The sequence below is a fragment of the Mauremys reevesii genome, linkage group 26 (genome assembly GCF_016161935.1).
Source record: "Mauremys reevesii isolate NIE-2019 linkage group 26, ASM1616193v1, whole genome shotgun sequence".
In the NCBI taxonomy this organism is placed as follows: Eukaryota; Metazoa; Chordata; order Testudines; family Geoemydidae; genus Mauremys; species Mauremys reevesii.
This window is the reverse complement of record NC_052648.1, coordinates 5,885,219-5,900,193: the sequence shown is the minus strand read 5'-3', so window position 1 is coordinate 5,900,193 and position 14,975 is coordinate 5,885,219. Positions and strand designations below refer to the sequence as shown.

The 14,975-nt window shown below is 48.9% G+C and overlaps 1 long non-coding RNA gene across 1 annotated transcript; it reads left to right on the top strand.

Annotated features, from left to right (window-relative positions):
- The first annotated feature begins 1,528 nt into the window (after positions 1 to 1,528).
- On the top strand, positions 1,529 to 14,974 carry LOC120391588. Its single transcript, XR_005591391.1, has 3 exons — positions 1,529 to 2,183; positions 14,136 to 14,190; positions 14,317 to 14,974. It is a non-coding gene; the product is annotated as an uncharacterized LOC120391588 (long non-coding RNA).
- Position 14,975: the final 1 nt, after the last annotated feature.

Here is a 14,975-nt window from a genome sequence, read left to right as displayed (position 1 = left end):
CCTTTTCCATGCAAACCTTCACAAAGAGACTGACGGCCGCTGAGGCAGTAACAGTCCTGCCAGCGTTCCAGACCCCAGTGGCTTCTGAGCATTCCAGGCTGCAATCCAACCTTCTCTTTGCTGTGTGGATTTGCCTGTTTTCCTGTCTGAATTGTCTTGAGTTTTCTTTCCAGCAAGAGCCCTTCTGCTCTGGACTGCTGGGAAGAAAAGTGTTGTCGGTTTCGAAGAAAACAAGCTTTGAATAGAACTTTTTTTTTTTAATCGCCCACTTCCTTGGTTCTAACCCAAAGAGTCTCTTGCTCCTTGGAGGTTGTATCGGTAGCGCCTGACCCTCTTTCCTGACCCAGTCACCCTCCTTGTAAGCTCCCTCTTTCTCCTCTCTGCCCTCTTCTGCCCCCCTGATACCCACACTCTGTCCTCTGTGGCATGGAGATATCTAATCCAGGGGAGAGTGGCAATTAATTTGCAAGAGCACAAGCAACTCTGCTTGCTTCTGTGTGACTCTCCGCATGTAGCTCAACAGCTGACTCTCTCCATAATTGCATAATCTCTCTGCAGGGGGGAGCTTTGGGAAGGAGCATCCAAAGGGTGACCCAGGGCTCCTGCGCTGGAAGAGATGTGACAAAATTGAGGCTCGTGTGCAGCAGACCCGGGGTGGGAGGGTGTAAGTTTAAGACTTCGTCATCTGGACAAGCAGCATAGAGGCAACGGTTCAACAGCAGCGCTAAGATACCAGAGTGGAGAAAGGGACCGATACAAGCAGCGGGGTTAAATGACCTCACCCCCCACCCTCCATGGTGAGCATGGAAGGGGGACAGGGAGGTCGGGCTACAGCGCACAAATCCGTGTCAAGTGGGGGCCTCTTAATGGCTCTGCCACTGACTCGCTCTGTGAGCTTGGACAAGTCACTTAATCTCTTTGCAGCTTCTCCTGCCTTGTTCTAGAGGCAGGGATTCCAGCCCATAATCCTGGAGTTGGCAATTCCCTAGTTCCTTCTGGTAATTCCAGCTCCATCTAACTTCCCCTCCCTGCCCTTGAAGGGAATCTAGAACAGAGTTTCACATACCAGGTTTCCTGGCGTCAGTTATCTTTCATTTCTACTACAATGTAAATCCCAGATCAGAGAGAAGATACCATTAAACATCTGAGCTTCTGCTTGTCATTAATCTTCCCTGAAGTGATGATTAGAAGTTAAAAATATCATCTCTGTGTTAGGGGTTTTTTTTCATCTTGCTTTACTTTGATTTGCGCTCAAGCTGATGTTTCAGCTAATTGGAGTTTCAGGTTTAGTTGGCTGGGTTTCTCTGGAGTTTTGCGACTCCGCATACAGAGCACAGGCCAGCTGGGGCACTGAGCTGCACTCTGACAGACCGTTGTTTCTCCTGCTCTTGTGGCTGGTAATCAAGAATGCCCTGGAGTGAGTTGCCGCTTGAGCATCCTCTGTTGTGAATTCCATCTGTGCATGAAACCTGAAGCCATAGATGAGAAGAATGAAAATGCCCAGTGTGCTTCTTGCTGTTAAATTTGCTCTCTCTAACCAAGACTCGCAGCTGTTCAAACAAGGTACTTACTTAGAGTTTAGTAGCACCAAGAGTGCTCAGTGAGGTTCAGGGCCACACTGTGCTACAAACACAGAGGAAGAGGTAGCCCATCCCCTGAACCATGTGCAGTTAAGATGACACGCGTAGGAAGGGTTGTAGAAAGGAGAGATTGAAATGTATGTGCCCATGCTATGTACGCTGATTGAGATCCCCAGTTATCCATCTGCCTGGCCGTAATTGGCTGATTTCTTACAGGTGTCCAGTAGCAGTGAGACTTTGGGAGTGGTTTGAAGATGGCAGTTCAGGAAGAGTTTCTCTCACCCAAGGGGCAGCATGGATGACGTGAAGAAAGCTGATAAACTAGTGAACTATGCTGGTGTCACCTAAGCACAAGGGATGGCGGAGGGGGTGACCTGATGACTGGAGGAGCAGAGGTATGAAGGGCCTTGGAGATGAGGGCAAGCGGCTTGGATATGAAGAAGAGCCGGTGGAAGCATTCAAAGGGGGCCAGCGAGACTGCCACAGCACTCTATGGACGGTGATCTTAGCATATGTTTTGCATAGACTGGAGAAGGGTGAAGTGGATGTCAGGCTAACGAAGAGGTGCTTACGGTAACAGGCAAGAGACAATATGGGGCTTGGGTGAGTTTTTTGGCCATCTAGACTGAAAATTAAAACCGGGTCTCGGGAATGTGACGGAAGGAAAGGCAGCGACAAAGTTGAGATGTGCTGAGCAAGAGAGAGAGCAGTCGGAAATGACCTTGAGATTACAGGCATGAGTTTCCTCTTAAAGAGAGATTCTCATCCATGACCAGAGCTGTGGAGGAAATGCCCTAGGTGGCCGCGATAGGCATTCCAAAGCGCCGGGTATTTTCCGGTGTGAGAGAGGCTAGGAGGAGGCTGTGGACAGACTTGGACACTTTGTGGTTAACAAAACAAATAGGAATCTCCCAGAAGTAACAGTGGGGAGTCAGGAAATGGATTTGCTAACACAGGATGGAAGGGAACCAGAAAAAACCCAAAAGCCATAAATCATTCAGACTTTGGCTGTTCTCACACAATCCAGTTCCAGGATGTTTACGTAGGACTTCCTTTGCCATCAGGAGAAAGTAAACTGTCAAAGATCCATTAATTATCCAGTCATTCGGGGAAAAGAATACGCCATGTACCAGCAGCCCCCTGCATCAAGTGCTCTGCTGGGAAGTCACTGGCTCTATACAGACCTCTCCAGTCTCTGTAAGAACATCCAGGGGCCAAGAGTTTTCCTCCTCTGTAGAGCGTTGTGATGGGAAACTGGAGAGGCCTCCATGGAGAGCCAAACGAGCTGGTGCCTGTTGCTTCCTGGAGCTGCTCCACTTCCCAGGTAGCCCAGCTCCCACAGTGGGTGAAGCAGACCCACCTGAGTTGGATGTAGGCAGCAATGATCCCCGCCCCCCGGGGTCTCACTGGGGAGGCAGATCGTTGAGGTAGAAGCAGTCACAAGACCACCAGCATAGGCTAGGAACCATCTCTGTGGCACGTGGGAGAGAGAGGATGTCAGGAGAAATTCTTCAGAACGTTACTGACACCATTGCAAGAGACACCCACCTCTTCACCCCTCGCACATTACCGCCCTTCACAGAAAGTGCCATCTGCTAACCCCTCCTTTGTCCATGAGCAGCTACTGTCCTGTGTATCAACACTGTTTCCTTACCCAAGGGGATCTGGCATCCTGTTACGGGTCGCCTTCCCTTCCTGCCTTAACGATGTATCTTTGCAGCCTCAGCACTTCTGGAGAGTTGCATCCTCGCCTGACAAGACCAGTTCTTCCTGTAAGGCCCATGGCCGCCACTTAGCCTCTGCAATGGGGAGGTCACCTCCAGGTTCCTTAACTCCTGCTCCTTTTGTTGCTCCTTTCTATAGCCAGACTCTTGGAGGTACAGGAACTGAGCGTTCAGGGGAGAAACTCTCATTGGTTTGCTTGTGAGATGCATTGACAGTTGTTTCAGCTGGTACCTCTCACTTTCATTCAGTCCTGGGCTTTCCCTTTATTGCTCCACCAAAGCCCCCTCCTTGCCCTCGCCAGGGTGGGATGCAACCGTCATATTCGGCAGGGGCCAGGAGACTGTCTCGATGTTGGGGGTATGTCTTTCCTCTCGCAGCTCACCAGGAAAGTCAGGCCCTAGATCAGTGGTTCCCAACCTATTTACCATTGTGGGCTGCCTATGCGTCTCTCTGTGTTTTGTGGGCCACATCCACACGTGTATGCAGTGCCTGTATGGCCCTGAAGATGTCACATGGGCCACAGCTGTGTGCTGACGGGGCCATAAGTGGGCGGCACGTTGAGAACCACTGCCCTAAATGGAACCACTTCCTGGGCTGGAATGGAGTCTTGTTACTTTGGGGTATGCTCATGTATTAGGGTTACCCTTCCGGGGGGGGGGGGAGGAGGAGGGTCTGTACTTCTATCAATGTACTGCTGGTGTCACTTGTGTTCTCATATGGAGCTCTACTTCTCCCTGCTGCAAGTTCATAGAATCATAGAATCTCAGGGTTGGAAGGGACCTCAGGAGGCCATCTGGTCCAACCCCCTGCTCAAAGCAGGACCAAACCCAACTAAATCATCCCAGCCAGGGCTTTGTCAAGCCTGACCTTAAAAACTTCTAAGGAAGGAGATTCCACCACCTCCCTAGGTAACCCATTCCAGTGCTTCACCACCCTCCTTGTGGAAAAGTTTTTCCTAATATCCAATCTCGACCTCCGCCACTGCAACTTGAGACCATTGCTCCTTGTTCTGTCATCTGCTACCACTGAGAACAGTCTAGATCCATCCTATTTGGAACCCCCCTTCAAGTAGTTGAAAGCAGCTATCAAATCCCCCCTCGTTCTTCTCTTCCGCAGACTAAACAATCCCAATTCCCTCAACTTCTCCTCATAAGTCTTGTGCTCCAGCCCAAATAGTTCCCTCCCAGTAGAGCTTTCCATGTTCCCCAGGGCTGGGTTCTTCCAGATGCAGAATCAGCTGAACACACATACACGTTAACCAAGTGCGTCTGAGAGGAGCAGGTTACTCAGCACTTCCAGGCTGCCACCCTCATCTGTCCCAGGTTCAGCACGTCCCTACCCCCATTTCACATTACAATTGTGCTGGTAGTAACGCACTTGATGAGCAAACCCCACCCGATTTTGGGGCTCTGCAGGGATCTTTAACTTGGGTACAAGGAGAGTTGCTGCAGAGCGAATGGGGAAGCCAAGAAAACACCCACCCAGGGGGTGGGAGAGAGAAGCAACCAGCTTAACCATGAAAGTTATTTATTGCCAGGTAATAACCATACCAGGGAGCCGAGCCCAACCAACCATTTGTTATGTTAAATCAAACTTAAATTTGATAAAAGTCAGGTTTAGAAAAGCATAATTGATCCCACCAGTCAGGGTCAGAAGGCTACACCGAGAGCGGGGTTCTCTCTGTGAAGCGTGAATCGATTGGGGGTCCCAGGTGTTGGTGGTAGCTGAGGGTCCGGAGTGCTGGAGACAAGCAGAGCCCCTAACACAATCAGGAGAAGATGAAGTCCCAATGGAACAGATGCAGATGTTGGATACACTCGGAGCATTGGTGGGGGTTTTGTAGGGAAACAATAATGGTTCAAGGGAGAATACTAGATTTATTTATGGGTAAACCGATGACTCAAGGGAGTATCCCAAAGTTGTTTTGTTCAGGCTAGACAATAGGAACTGATCATTCCTGGCTATGGGTGGTGCTCCTTCCAGGGAGCTCACAATGCAATTAGGGAACTTCAGTATTTTGGATCCCGATAACCGATTTATTACTAGAATCGGTCTGATAACTGCTGAGCTGGGTGTGGGCACGCGGGTTCATTGACATCTGGAGCAGAGATCCCCCATCATGCCCTGCTTTTCTGGTCGGTGCGGTTCTTGCCTTGGTATCTGTTCTCCATTCTGTGTGCTAATGGAGATGCCTCCCTGTGCCATCTTCGATGCAAATGAGGTTAGGGGAGTTTCCTTAATCCTGTCACCCTTGTCCCAGGGATTTAGGTGTCTCTCCCACGGCCTTTTCATTGCTTTTTGTACGTCTGTCTTCTGATCGGTTTTGGCTCAAGCAGAGGCTGGGGGACGGGGGGGAGGTCTTTTGTGAGTCAGGCTGGATACTGTGCCCTGGTTCCCCAAGAACACAGGTAACAGTCTCCCTGTTCATTCTGATCTGTATGCAGTGGTGGTGGAGCCGCGTTGGTCTCAGAATATTAGCAAGACAAGCTGGGTGAGGTAATACATTCTGTGAGTGAAAAAGACAAGTTTTCAGGGGTGCACAGAGCTCTTTTTCAGAAGCTTGGAGTGAGCTCAAAAGCTTGTCTCACCAACAGAAGTGGGTCCAATAAAAGATATTACCTCCCCTGCCTTGTCATTTTGATCTGTGTCAATTAAGTCCAACTCTGGTCTGGAATGTACCCACCTCTGCTTGACATGAGCTGTAGGCTTCCCTTTGCTGTTCCTTTCCTTGGAGAAATTCACTAAAGGATCCTGGTCTTTTCTGCTAAACGGGTACCAGGAACTTCCCCATCATCCTCGTAATTCTTCAGCATCAGGAAGAGGATCCTTTTTGGGGGGTGATAATGGGGGTGATCATCTCCCTCCTGGGACTGTTGTAGGCACATAGGTGTACCCTATGAATCCCGCTGTAGTTACTGGCTGTAACTACAATTGTTACCAGGTCGGACAAACTCACTACACCTAACATGCTGTTTATAATGTTTATCCAAAGAGTGTCCTGTGAGGTATCATATGAAAGTTGGTGACCTCTTGTCACTGATATTCTTGGGTGATGTATGCATGGTTAGCGTCTAAAGAGAGGCGTGCTGAAAATGTTCCTGAAATATGTTTAGACCAAGTAATCTATATAGGTTTCTTCTAGACAAAGCAGTGTATATTGGCTGGTCTGCAGGGGTCAAGCTTTGTAAACCAGAGACTGTGGATCATACATGGGCACCTGTGATAAACAGCTCGATCACTCTAACGGACAAAGGGCGAAACAGCCTGGGTTGATTACAGACAAAAGACAGTGAAAGTACATTTGCATATAAGGTAAACAGCGATCAGGAAGAAGAGCCCAGGATGGTAGACAACAAACAGCAGGGTCAGATTCTGAGCCCCCAGGGCGTCATCCTGACTCTGGGGACAAAACAATGAGTTTGGGGAAATACAAGGAGAAGCAAAACGCCATTTTGGCATCCATCACTCAGGGGACAAAAGAACCTGTGGGGCTGGAGATGTAAGTGAGAAAGCTGTGTAGGCGAGAGCTAAGCTGTCGCAGCTAGAAATTGCAGTTGCGCTGGTTTAATTTGTAACCATTTTCTGTTATCCCTGCATAGCATCGCTTAAATCTGTTTTTATTGGCAGATTTATTCTTGTTTTATTATAAATTCCTCTCAGTGCTGCTCTACTAAAGGCAGGTGGGTGTCCTCAGTTGAACCAACAGGCTGGTTCTGTCTCTTTGGAGACCACGAAGTTGGTAATTTCAGAACGGGTCCAGTGCTAGGGGCTGAGGGCTGCAGGGGAATCCTCTTCCAGGGGCTTGTGACCGAATGCTACCTGCAAGGCAAGGGTTAGAGAGGCAGAGTCGCAAGGCATTTGCTGGTCAGGCTGACCGAATAGCGTGGCAGGGAGCTGGCTCGTTCAAGCTCCAGCAAAGCTCCCTCTGGCGGAGGAGTAACACAATGGCTTATGGTTCTGGGTGCCCCGACAGTGTCACAACAGGTGCCAAGGCCTGGAACCTCTCACTCAGTTTAGCTTCCTCCTCTGCCTAGCTGCGATGGTCATTTAGGATTTTGGGGTGGGTTCCGTGAGCTTTGGGTAATCTTGTAACCTGGTCCGTGCATGAGTGTGCATGCAGTGGGATAAAAGTGAGCTTTGATCAGTGTGCCTTGCTCCCCGCAAGCCTTCAGGTCATATCTGTAAGTTGCTCTGAAGGGGCGATAGACATGAGCGCGCTGTTGTTGCCGGGAAGCACCTCTGGCTCCGTTTTTGATCTCTTGCCCATGTGCTCTGCAACATTCTTTGCTTCCCACCTTTCCTCCTTCCTGGAAGCACTTTGTGATAAAGCTGCATTGTGCCGCCGCTGATCAAAGCCAGATCCATTGGGCTGCCTCTCCCAGGCAGAGGACACTCAGGGTGGGGTCCGTAAACCGCCTCACGCCATCTAAACAGAACTGGGTTTGTCGTGAGATTGAAGGCCATTGTCTAAAGGAGACGATTTTCCTCCAGAGATGATTGCGGCTTTGGTAAATGCTTCCACAGGCTTCTTTTGAAGTTCCTGTGCTGTAAATGGCGCCAAGTTCCTGTCGGATTATGGAAGGAGGGTAGAATTTCAGTCACGGTCCAGGGGTCAGCAAGGAGGCAGGAGTGGGGAATACCGGGCGGCCCCTGACAGCCAGTTAGGATCTGACAGGAGTGATCTGGGGAAAGTGCTCTCAGCCCCCAGTGGCCATAGTTGGGAATTGCACTTTTATCACACTAGATAACTATTTATCTCACCTGCACAGGGTCTTCATCTGCCTAGTCTCACATCTGTCCTGTATTTATCTTCCCACCAACCCTAGGGGGTTGGGGATTTTACAGAGGGGGAATTGAGGCACAGAGAGAGGAGTTAACTCACCCAGCAAGACTGTGGCAGAGAAGGTCTCCCGAAGCCTGTGCTAATGCCCAACCCACGGAACACCCTTCCAATGAACGTGAGCTTGGACAGCGCAAATTGTAGAGCTAAGGGATTGCTGGTGAGCTGAACCCCCCCGCAGGGCCCTGCAATCTCTGTCAGGGAACTAGATTTGAGGAGCTGGATGTTTAGTGGACCCAGATCCCATTCAGCCTTATCTGGCCACGAGCAACTCCTTGAAGAAACCTCATGTACCAAGAGTGATGGAGCAAAGGGTGCTCTCCCTTGATTCCCCATCTCTGCATGAAGATCGAAGGGGAAAGAAATGGAGGATCTTGCGATGGGGGGTCTACTATAAACCACCACATCAGGAGGGTGGAGGTGGATGAGGCATTTCTGGAACAAATAACAAATATGCCAAAACCTGGTAGTAACGTGGGACATTAACCACAACAGCTGTCTGGGTGGTTAATGTCCCATGTAGAGCAAAACACAAAATCTCCAATAACTTCTTGTTTCAGAAGGTGGAGGAAGGAACTGGGGGACAGCAATTTTAAACTTGATTCTCATGGAGGAATTTTCTAATCTGAAGGTCAGAAGCAATTTGGGTGAATGTGACCATGAAATGATAGATTACTCAATTGTAAGGAGAGGAAGGAGTGAGAGCGGCAGAATAAAAACAATGGACTTCAGAAAAGCAGACTTTAATAAAAGCAGAACTGGTACATTTTCTTCCCCTGGGCTCTACCTAAGGGATAACGGAGGTCAGGAGAGCTGGCAGTTTCTCAAAGAGACAGTATTAAAAGTGCAACAGCAACCTATCCCGATGCAAAGGAAAGATAAGAATAGTAAAAGACTAATCGGGCTCCATCAGGAGCTCTTTAATAACCTGCAGATCAAAAAGGAATCCTACAAAAAGTGGAAATATGGATGAATTGCTAAGGAGGAATACAGAACAGTAGCACAAGCATGTAGGAACGAAATCAGAACGGCTAAGGTACAAAATGTGTTACCTTTTGTGGCCCTTGCTAGGTGTAACAAGAAGAGGATCTTTAAATACATTAGGTGCACAAGAAAGACAAAGGAAAGTGTAGGTCCTCTGCTTAGCAAGGAAGGAGACCTAATAATGGATAACATCAAGAATGCTGAGATATTTAATGCCTATTTTGCTTCAGTTTTCACTACGAAGAGAATTGGCGACCAGATACTTAACACGACTAGTATTAACAACAAGGGGAAAGGACCACAAGCCAAAATGGAGAAAGAACATTTTAAATAATATTTAGATAAGTTAGAAGGATTCAAGTTAGCCGGGCCTGATGAAATTCACCCTATGGTACTTAAGGAATTAGGTGAAGCAATGTCTGAACCATTCGCGATTATCTTTGGAGGATGGGTTCGGTTCCAGAGAACTGGAGGAAAAACAGGCATAGTCACTGTCTATAAAAAGGAGAACAAAGAGGGCTCGGGGAATTATAGGCGAGTCAGCCTAACGTAAATACCTGGAAATATACTGGAACAAATTATTAAACAATTAATTTGTAAGCACCTAGAGGACAATAGGGTTACAAGGAATAGCCAACATAGATTTGTCAAGAACAAATCATCCCAAACCAACCTAATTTCCTTTTTTAACAAGGCTACTGGCTTAGTGGATGGGGCGGGGGGGGGATGGGGCAGGGACTGTAGACGTGATATAACCTTATTTTAATAAGGCTTTTGACACAGTCCCACATGACATTCTCATAAGCGAACTAGGGTCTAGATGAAATTCCTATAAGGCGGGTGCAAAACTGGTTGAAAGACTATTCAAAGAGGAGTTCTCAATGGTTCACTGTCAAACTGAGGGGAATGTTTCTATTCGGATCCTGCAAGGATCTGTCCTTGGTCTGGTACTATTCAATAGTTCAGGAATCAGCAACCTTTGGCCCACAGCCCGCCAGGGAAAGCCGCTGGCAGGCCGGGACGGTTTGTTTACCTGCCATGTCTGCAGGTTTGGCCAATCGCAGCTCCCACTGGCCACGGTTTGCCGTGCCAGGTCAATGGGGGCTGCGGGAAGGGGCAGCCAGCACATCCCTCAGCCCAGCACAAACCAGTTTGCCAGCGGCTTTCCCTGGCGGGCCGTGTGCCAAAGGTTGCTGATCCCTGCAAGAGTTTCATAAATGACTTGGATAATGGAGTGGAGATTGTGCTGATAAAATTTGGAGATGGCACCAAGCAGGAAGGGCTCACTAGCACTTTGGAGGACAGGATTCGAATTCAAAAGTCTTGACAAATTGGAGAATTGGTCTGAAATCAACAAGGTGAAATTCAATAAGGACAAGCGGAAAGTATTTCACTTAGGAAGGCAAAATCAGCTGCACAGCTACAAAAAGGAGATGTGCCTGCTCTTACTGCCTAGCAAGTTAAAGTACTGCAGAAAAGGATCTGGCATTATAGTGGATCACAAATTGAATATCATCTACAATGTGATGCAGTTGTGAAAAAGACTCATATTCTGGGGTGCATTAACCCTGTCTGTAAGGCCCTAGAGGTATAGCGAGGGGGTGTGGCCTCCCTCTGAGGTGGATGGGGAGGAAACCTAACCCATCTCTGGGTGGGCAGAGCCGGGCAAGCCACACCTGCCATGCCAGAAGCACGCACCCCACACATACATCACACGGTGATTTTGGGGCTAGCGTTTTACCAGTTTGTATTTGATGCCTTACGTGACACCTTTTAGATACGGATTATGGCAACAGGGTGTTAGGTGTAATGAGCATGTCAGGCCGGACAAGTTGCTGACACAGCACAGTGAATCCTCAGTGGGCCTCTGTCTCACAGTCCCACTTTACTTAGCGTTGGTGAGACCTCAGCTGGGGCACCGTGTCTGATTCTGAGGGCCACGCATTCGGACAGACTGGAGGGAGTCCACAGGAGAGTAACAAAAATGATCAATGTTTTCCAAAGCCTGACCTATGAGGCATGTTTAGTCTTGAGGAAAAAAAGACTGAGGTGGGAACCAGATAAGTTTTCAGATGTGCTAAGGACTGTTGCAAGGAGGACGAGGCTCAGTTCTCCACGTCCACTGAAAGTAGGGCAAGAAGCAATGGGCTTAATCTACAGTAAGGGAGAGATGGGTTAGATATTAGGGAAAAACTTTCTAACTATAAGGACAGTTAAGCTCTGGAACAGGTGTTCAAGGGAGGTTGTGGAATCCCCGTCATTGGAGGTGATTAAGAACAGGTTGGACAAACCTGTCAGGGATGGTTCTAGGGTTACCTGGTCCTGCCTCAGCACAGGGCGCTGGACTAGATTACCTCCCGAGGTCCCTTCCAGCCCTGCATTTCTATGTTCCGGGCAATGCTTTTCCCTCCACTCTGAACTGGCTGGGACATCTACTCAAGAAGATCTCTTCCTGTCACTGGTGCTACAGACACCACCTCTGGCAGCCCTCTTGTGAATAATAGGAGCTGTTGCACCTGGAGATGGGAGTGCAATGAGTTAGCATGTGTCTATGCTGTGCCACCTCCTGTGCTGTGCTCTTGTAAGGGCTCCCCAGAACAGTGGGGCCAGGGTAGGTGAATTCTTCCAGGGGAGCACACCCAGAAATGTCTGGGTACTTGAGGTAGTTTTCATGATTGTGCGGGGGGGGGTGTCCTTCCCGGCAAAGTGGTACGGAGTCCTACACCGACAGTGCCCACACCGCACTTGCGAAGTGTCAATGCCCACAAGCAATGAGGCCCTTAGTTAAAAGGCAGCCCTGACTCAGGATGAAGAGCGCTCTGCTGCATTGCTCTCATTTCCTGGCTGTAAATGAAGACTTTGTTGACAGGATTATGTTATTGCTGGCTGCAAATATTAAAAAATCATGAGTCTGGAACAAAAAAAATCACGACTAGCGTAAAAAATAAATGTTAGGGTATTTTCACGTGCCCTCTAGTTTCTGAGCCTTTAGGTCATGCTCAGGTCACATCTTCAAGCTTTTGTCCACAACCCTGAGATCTAGAAACTCAACTATTTTTTTATGATGGTTCAGATCCTATTGTGATTCCAGGAATTGGGGCTCCACGTAAAAAGCCAAATAGTGCAAGACTTGTGATTAAACCCATGAGAGTTGGCAACCCTGGGCCAATAGATTGGCTGAAAACAACTTCCACTTCAGAAGGTCTGGGGGACCTTTAAGGTGCATCGGAATCTTGTGACCCCATCCCTGCTCCCAGTTCTGGGCCCATTTAAAACTAAAATGAGCAAAGCTAGTGGAAGATTGCGCCTTACTTTCTATCATGTGTTGGCCAGTGGGGTGGACTTGATGGGACCTACCAGACCTTTGGGCTCTTGTTTCCAGCCTAAGAGGAAGAGCTCTTTCTGAATCTGGCCTGTCGGCCCCTGTGCCCCCAATCTTTCTCTGACGGAGCGAATCTTCAAGTTCGCTTCCCGATTTCCGCCTCTGTTGGACGGTACAGCCTCCCTACGAATAATAATCCTTCCTGTGTGCTTAGAGTTCCTCTGTAGGTCACAAAGACCCATTAGTTATTTGATGGATGGGGAAACACAGGCATGGGAAAGCGATTGGCCTACGCTCACACAGCAAGAGCTGGGAATGGAACTCAGGTGTCCTAGCTCCTACCCTTGTGCCCTCACTGCAGGACCAGCCACCATAAGAACTGTTATTTAATTCAACTCACTGCTATTCTGTGCTAGTAGCTTCTCGGTCAGGATTTAGATGGACGCAAGGAGCAGAAGGGGCTGGCTTGCATTGGGGGTGTGTGACGGTTTGAAGGTGCCGAGAGCAGCTCCAGAATTTAAGGCTGCATCAAACAGGAACCTTATCTCTGACCCTCACTTTTGTTTATATATAAAATTACCGCATTGAGGGGCCTTAGGCCGTCTCAAAACCTGCTCTGTGAAACTGACAAGGAAACATTTGCTGGGAACCAGGAGATTATTTGGAAGACTTTGCAGATCACATTCTTCCCAGTGTCTGGGACAAGCTGGTACAAGTTAACTGTGGAGAACATAGGGAGGGTAGCTGTGTAAACTCCCACTGACTGAACTGCTCGTTGCCTTCCAGCTTTAACCCTTGCTGTGCCACAGGACTCAAACCCCATCTTGTTACTGGCAGATGCTTTCTGAGTGCCACTTAAAATGCATGCTCCCTTCTTGTCAAGAGTTACAACATGGCCTTGGACTTCTTCCCAGGCATATCTGGCTCTCCTTCCCTTCCTGGCCAATACCCGTTCTCTGAAGCCCCCCCGATTTCACTCGTTTCACCTAGCTGAGAAATTCTGTCCCCAGTGAAAGCCATGGCAAAACCCCTATTGACTTCAGTGGGGGCAGGATTCCCTCTCTGAGCTCTCCCTTCCATCTCTTTACTGGGGGGATAGGATTGGCTGGGGGAGATTCTGGGTCTCCCTTCCTTATGTTGCTGAGAATTAATTGGAAACCTGAAAAGCAGCCAGTCTGTTTCCTGCTGTCCCCTGGCGCTCCTGGAACAATGGGGGTGCAGCATGTCTGACTGCTTTGCTTCTGAGTCCTTGGAGAATCTCTCCCCAGACACATCACCTGGGCTGATAATGCCCCATGTTCAATAGCTCAGAACTGGGAGCAACCGTGGACATGGCTTCCAGATACTGAGACAAAGGGGTTTCGTCCCCCAGGGTCTTGGGTTGAATTCCTACATCCTGCCTCCCCAAACACTCCCTGCAGAAGGAGCTTATGGGTGACCCACTCTCCCCTATTTTAAGGGATCTCCCCTTATTCCACTGATTTGTAATGAGCTGGACGTGTTCTCTACTATCTGTTTTATGCAGCACTGATGTATTCTTCCCCAGAGGTAACTGCATTTCAGGGCTGGGCAAAGCAATTCCTGGGTGTACAGTCTAACCCGTTTATGAGCGCCCGTAGCTCTTTGGGTGGCTGGGTTTCTATAAATGTCTGATTATTATTATTTATTAATTTATTTATTATAGGTACACCTCAGCGTCTGTGAAGTCATGAGGATCCCAGTGCTCCTGTGAAATTGAGGTAGGTGGGGGAAAGGGGACCGCTCTTCGGACACACAAGCATGTCAGATCAGAGAGTTTATTAATAATTCTGAGGGCTTTTCATCTATGGATCACAAAGGGCTTTACCATTGTCCCCATTTTACAGATGGAGAAACTGAGGCACGGTGAGGGGACGTGACTCACCCACGGTCACTGGCAAAGCAGATCATAGGCCCTAGGTCTCCTGACTCCCAGTGCAGTGCCCAGTCCACTGCATGGCCAGGATTTTCATCCCCTCAGTGTATGCCCATGTCTCTGTATGCAGGGGTGTAAATGGCTGTGTGGCAGGAGGGGGTGGAAGAGAGCATATAGGACGGTGTGTTAGGGAGTGGGGTGAAACATGTCTAGGCATCTACTCGGTGTATCGAATGGGGAGGGGAGTGTAACAGTTGTTCTGTAGAGTGGGAGGGGTGGGTGGCACATATGGGGTTCAGTGGCAAGTTTTGTATAGAGATGTTGATAGGGTCTGGGTGCTCATTTGGGAGAGACGAGGCATGTTCCCATGTCCTGTAATTCACCCATCCAACCCAGGCAGGTTCGCATTTGTTTCCCTGTAAGAGGCGGTTGTGATTTGGGGGTGTCTATGCAGAACAGAATCCTTAGCCTGTGGAGCCAGGTAGTCTGGGGTTAAAGCCACTTTTACCACAAGGCTAAAATTCCCCGCTGGAAATTCCCCGCTGACCAGCAGGGTCAAGAGCCTATTATCCGGGCCTGTGCTTACTATCAGGGGGCGGTTCCTATTTAAGTCTTTAAAGAGGTGCCTGA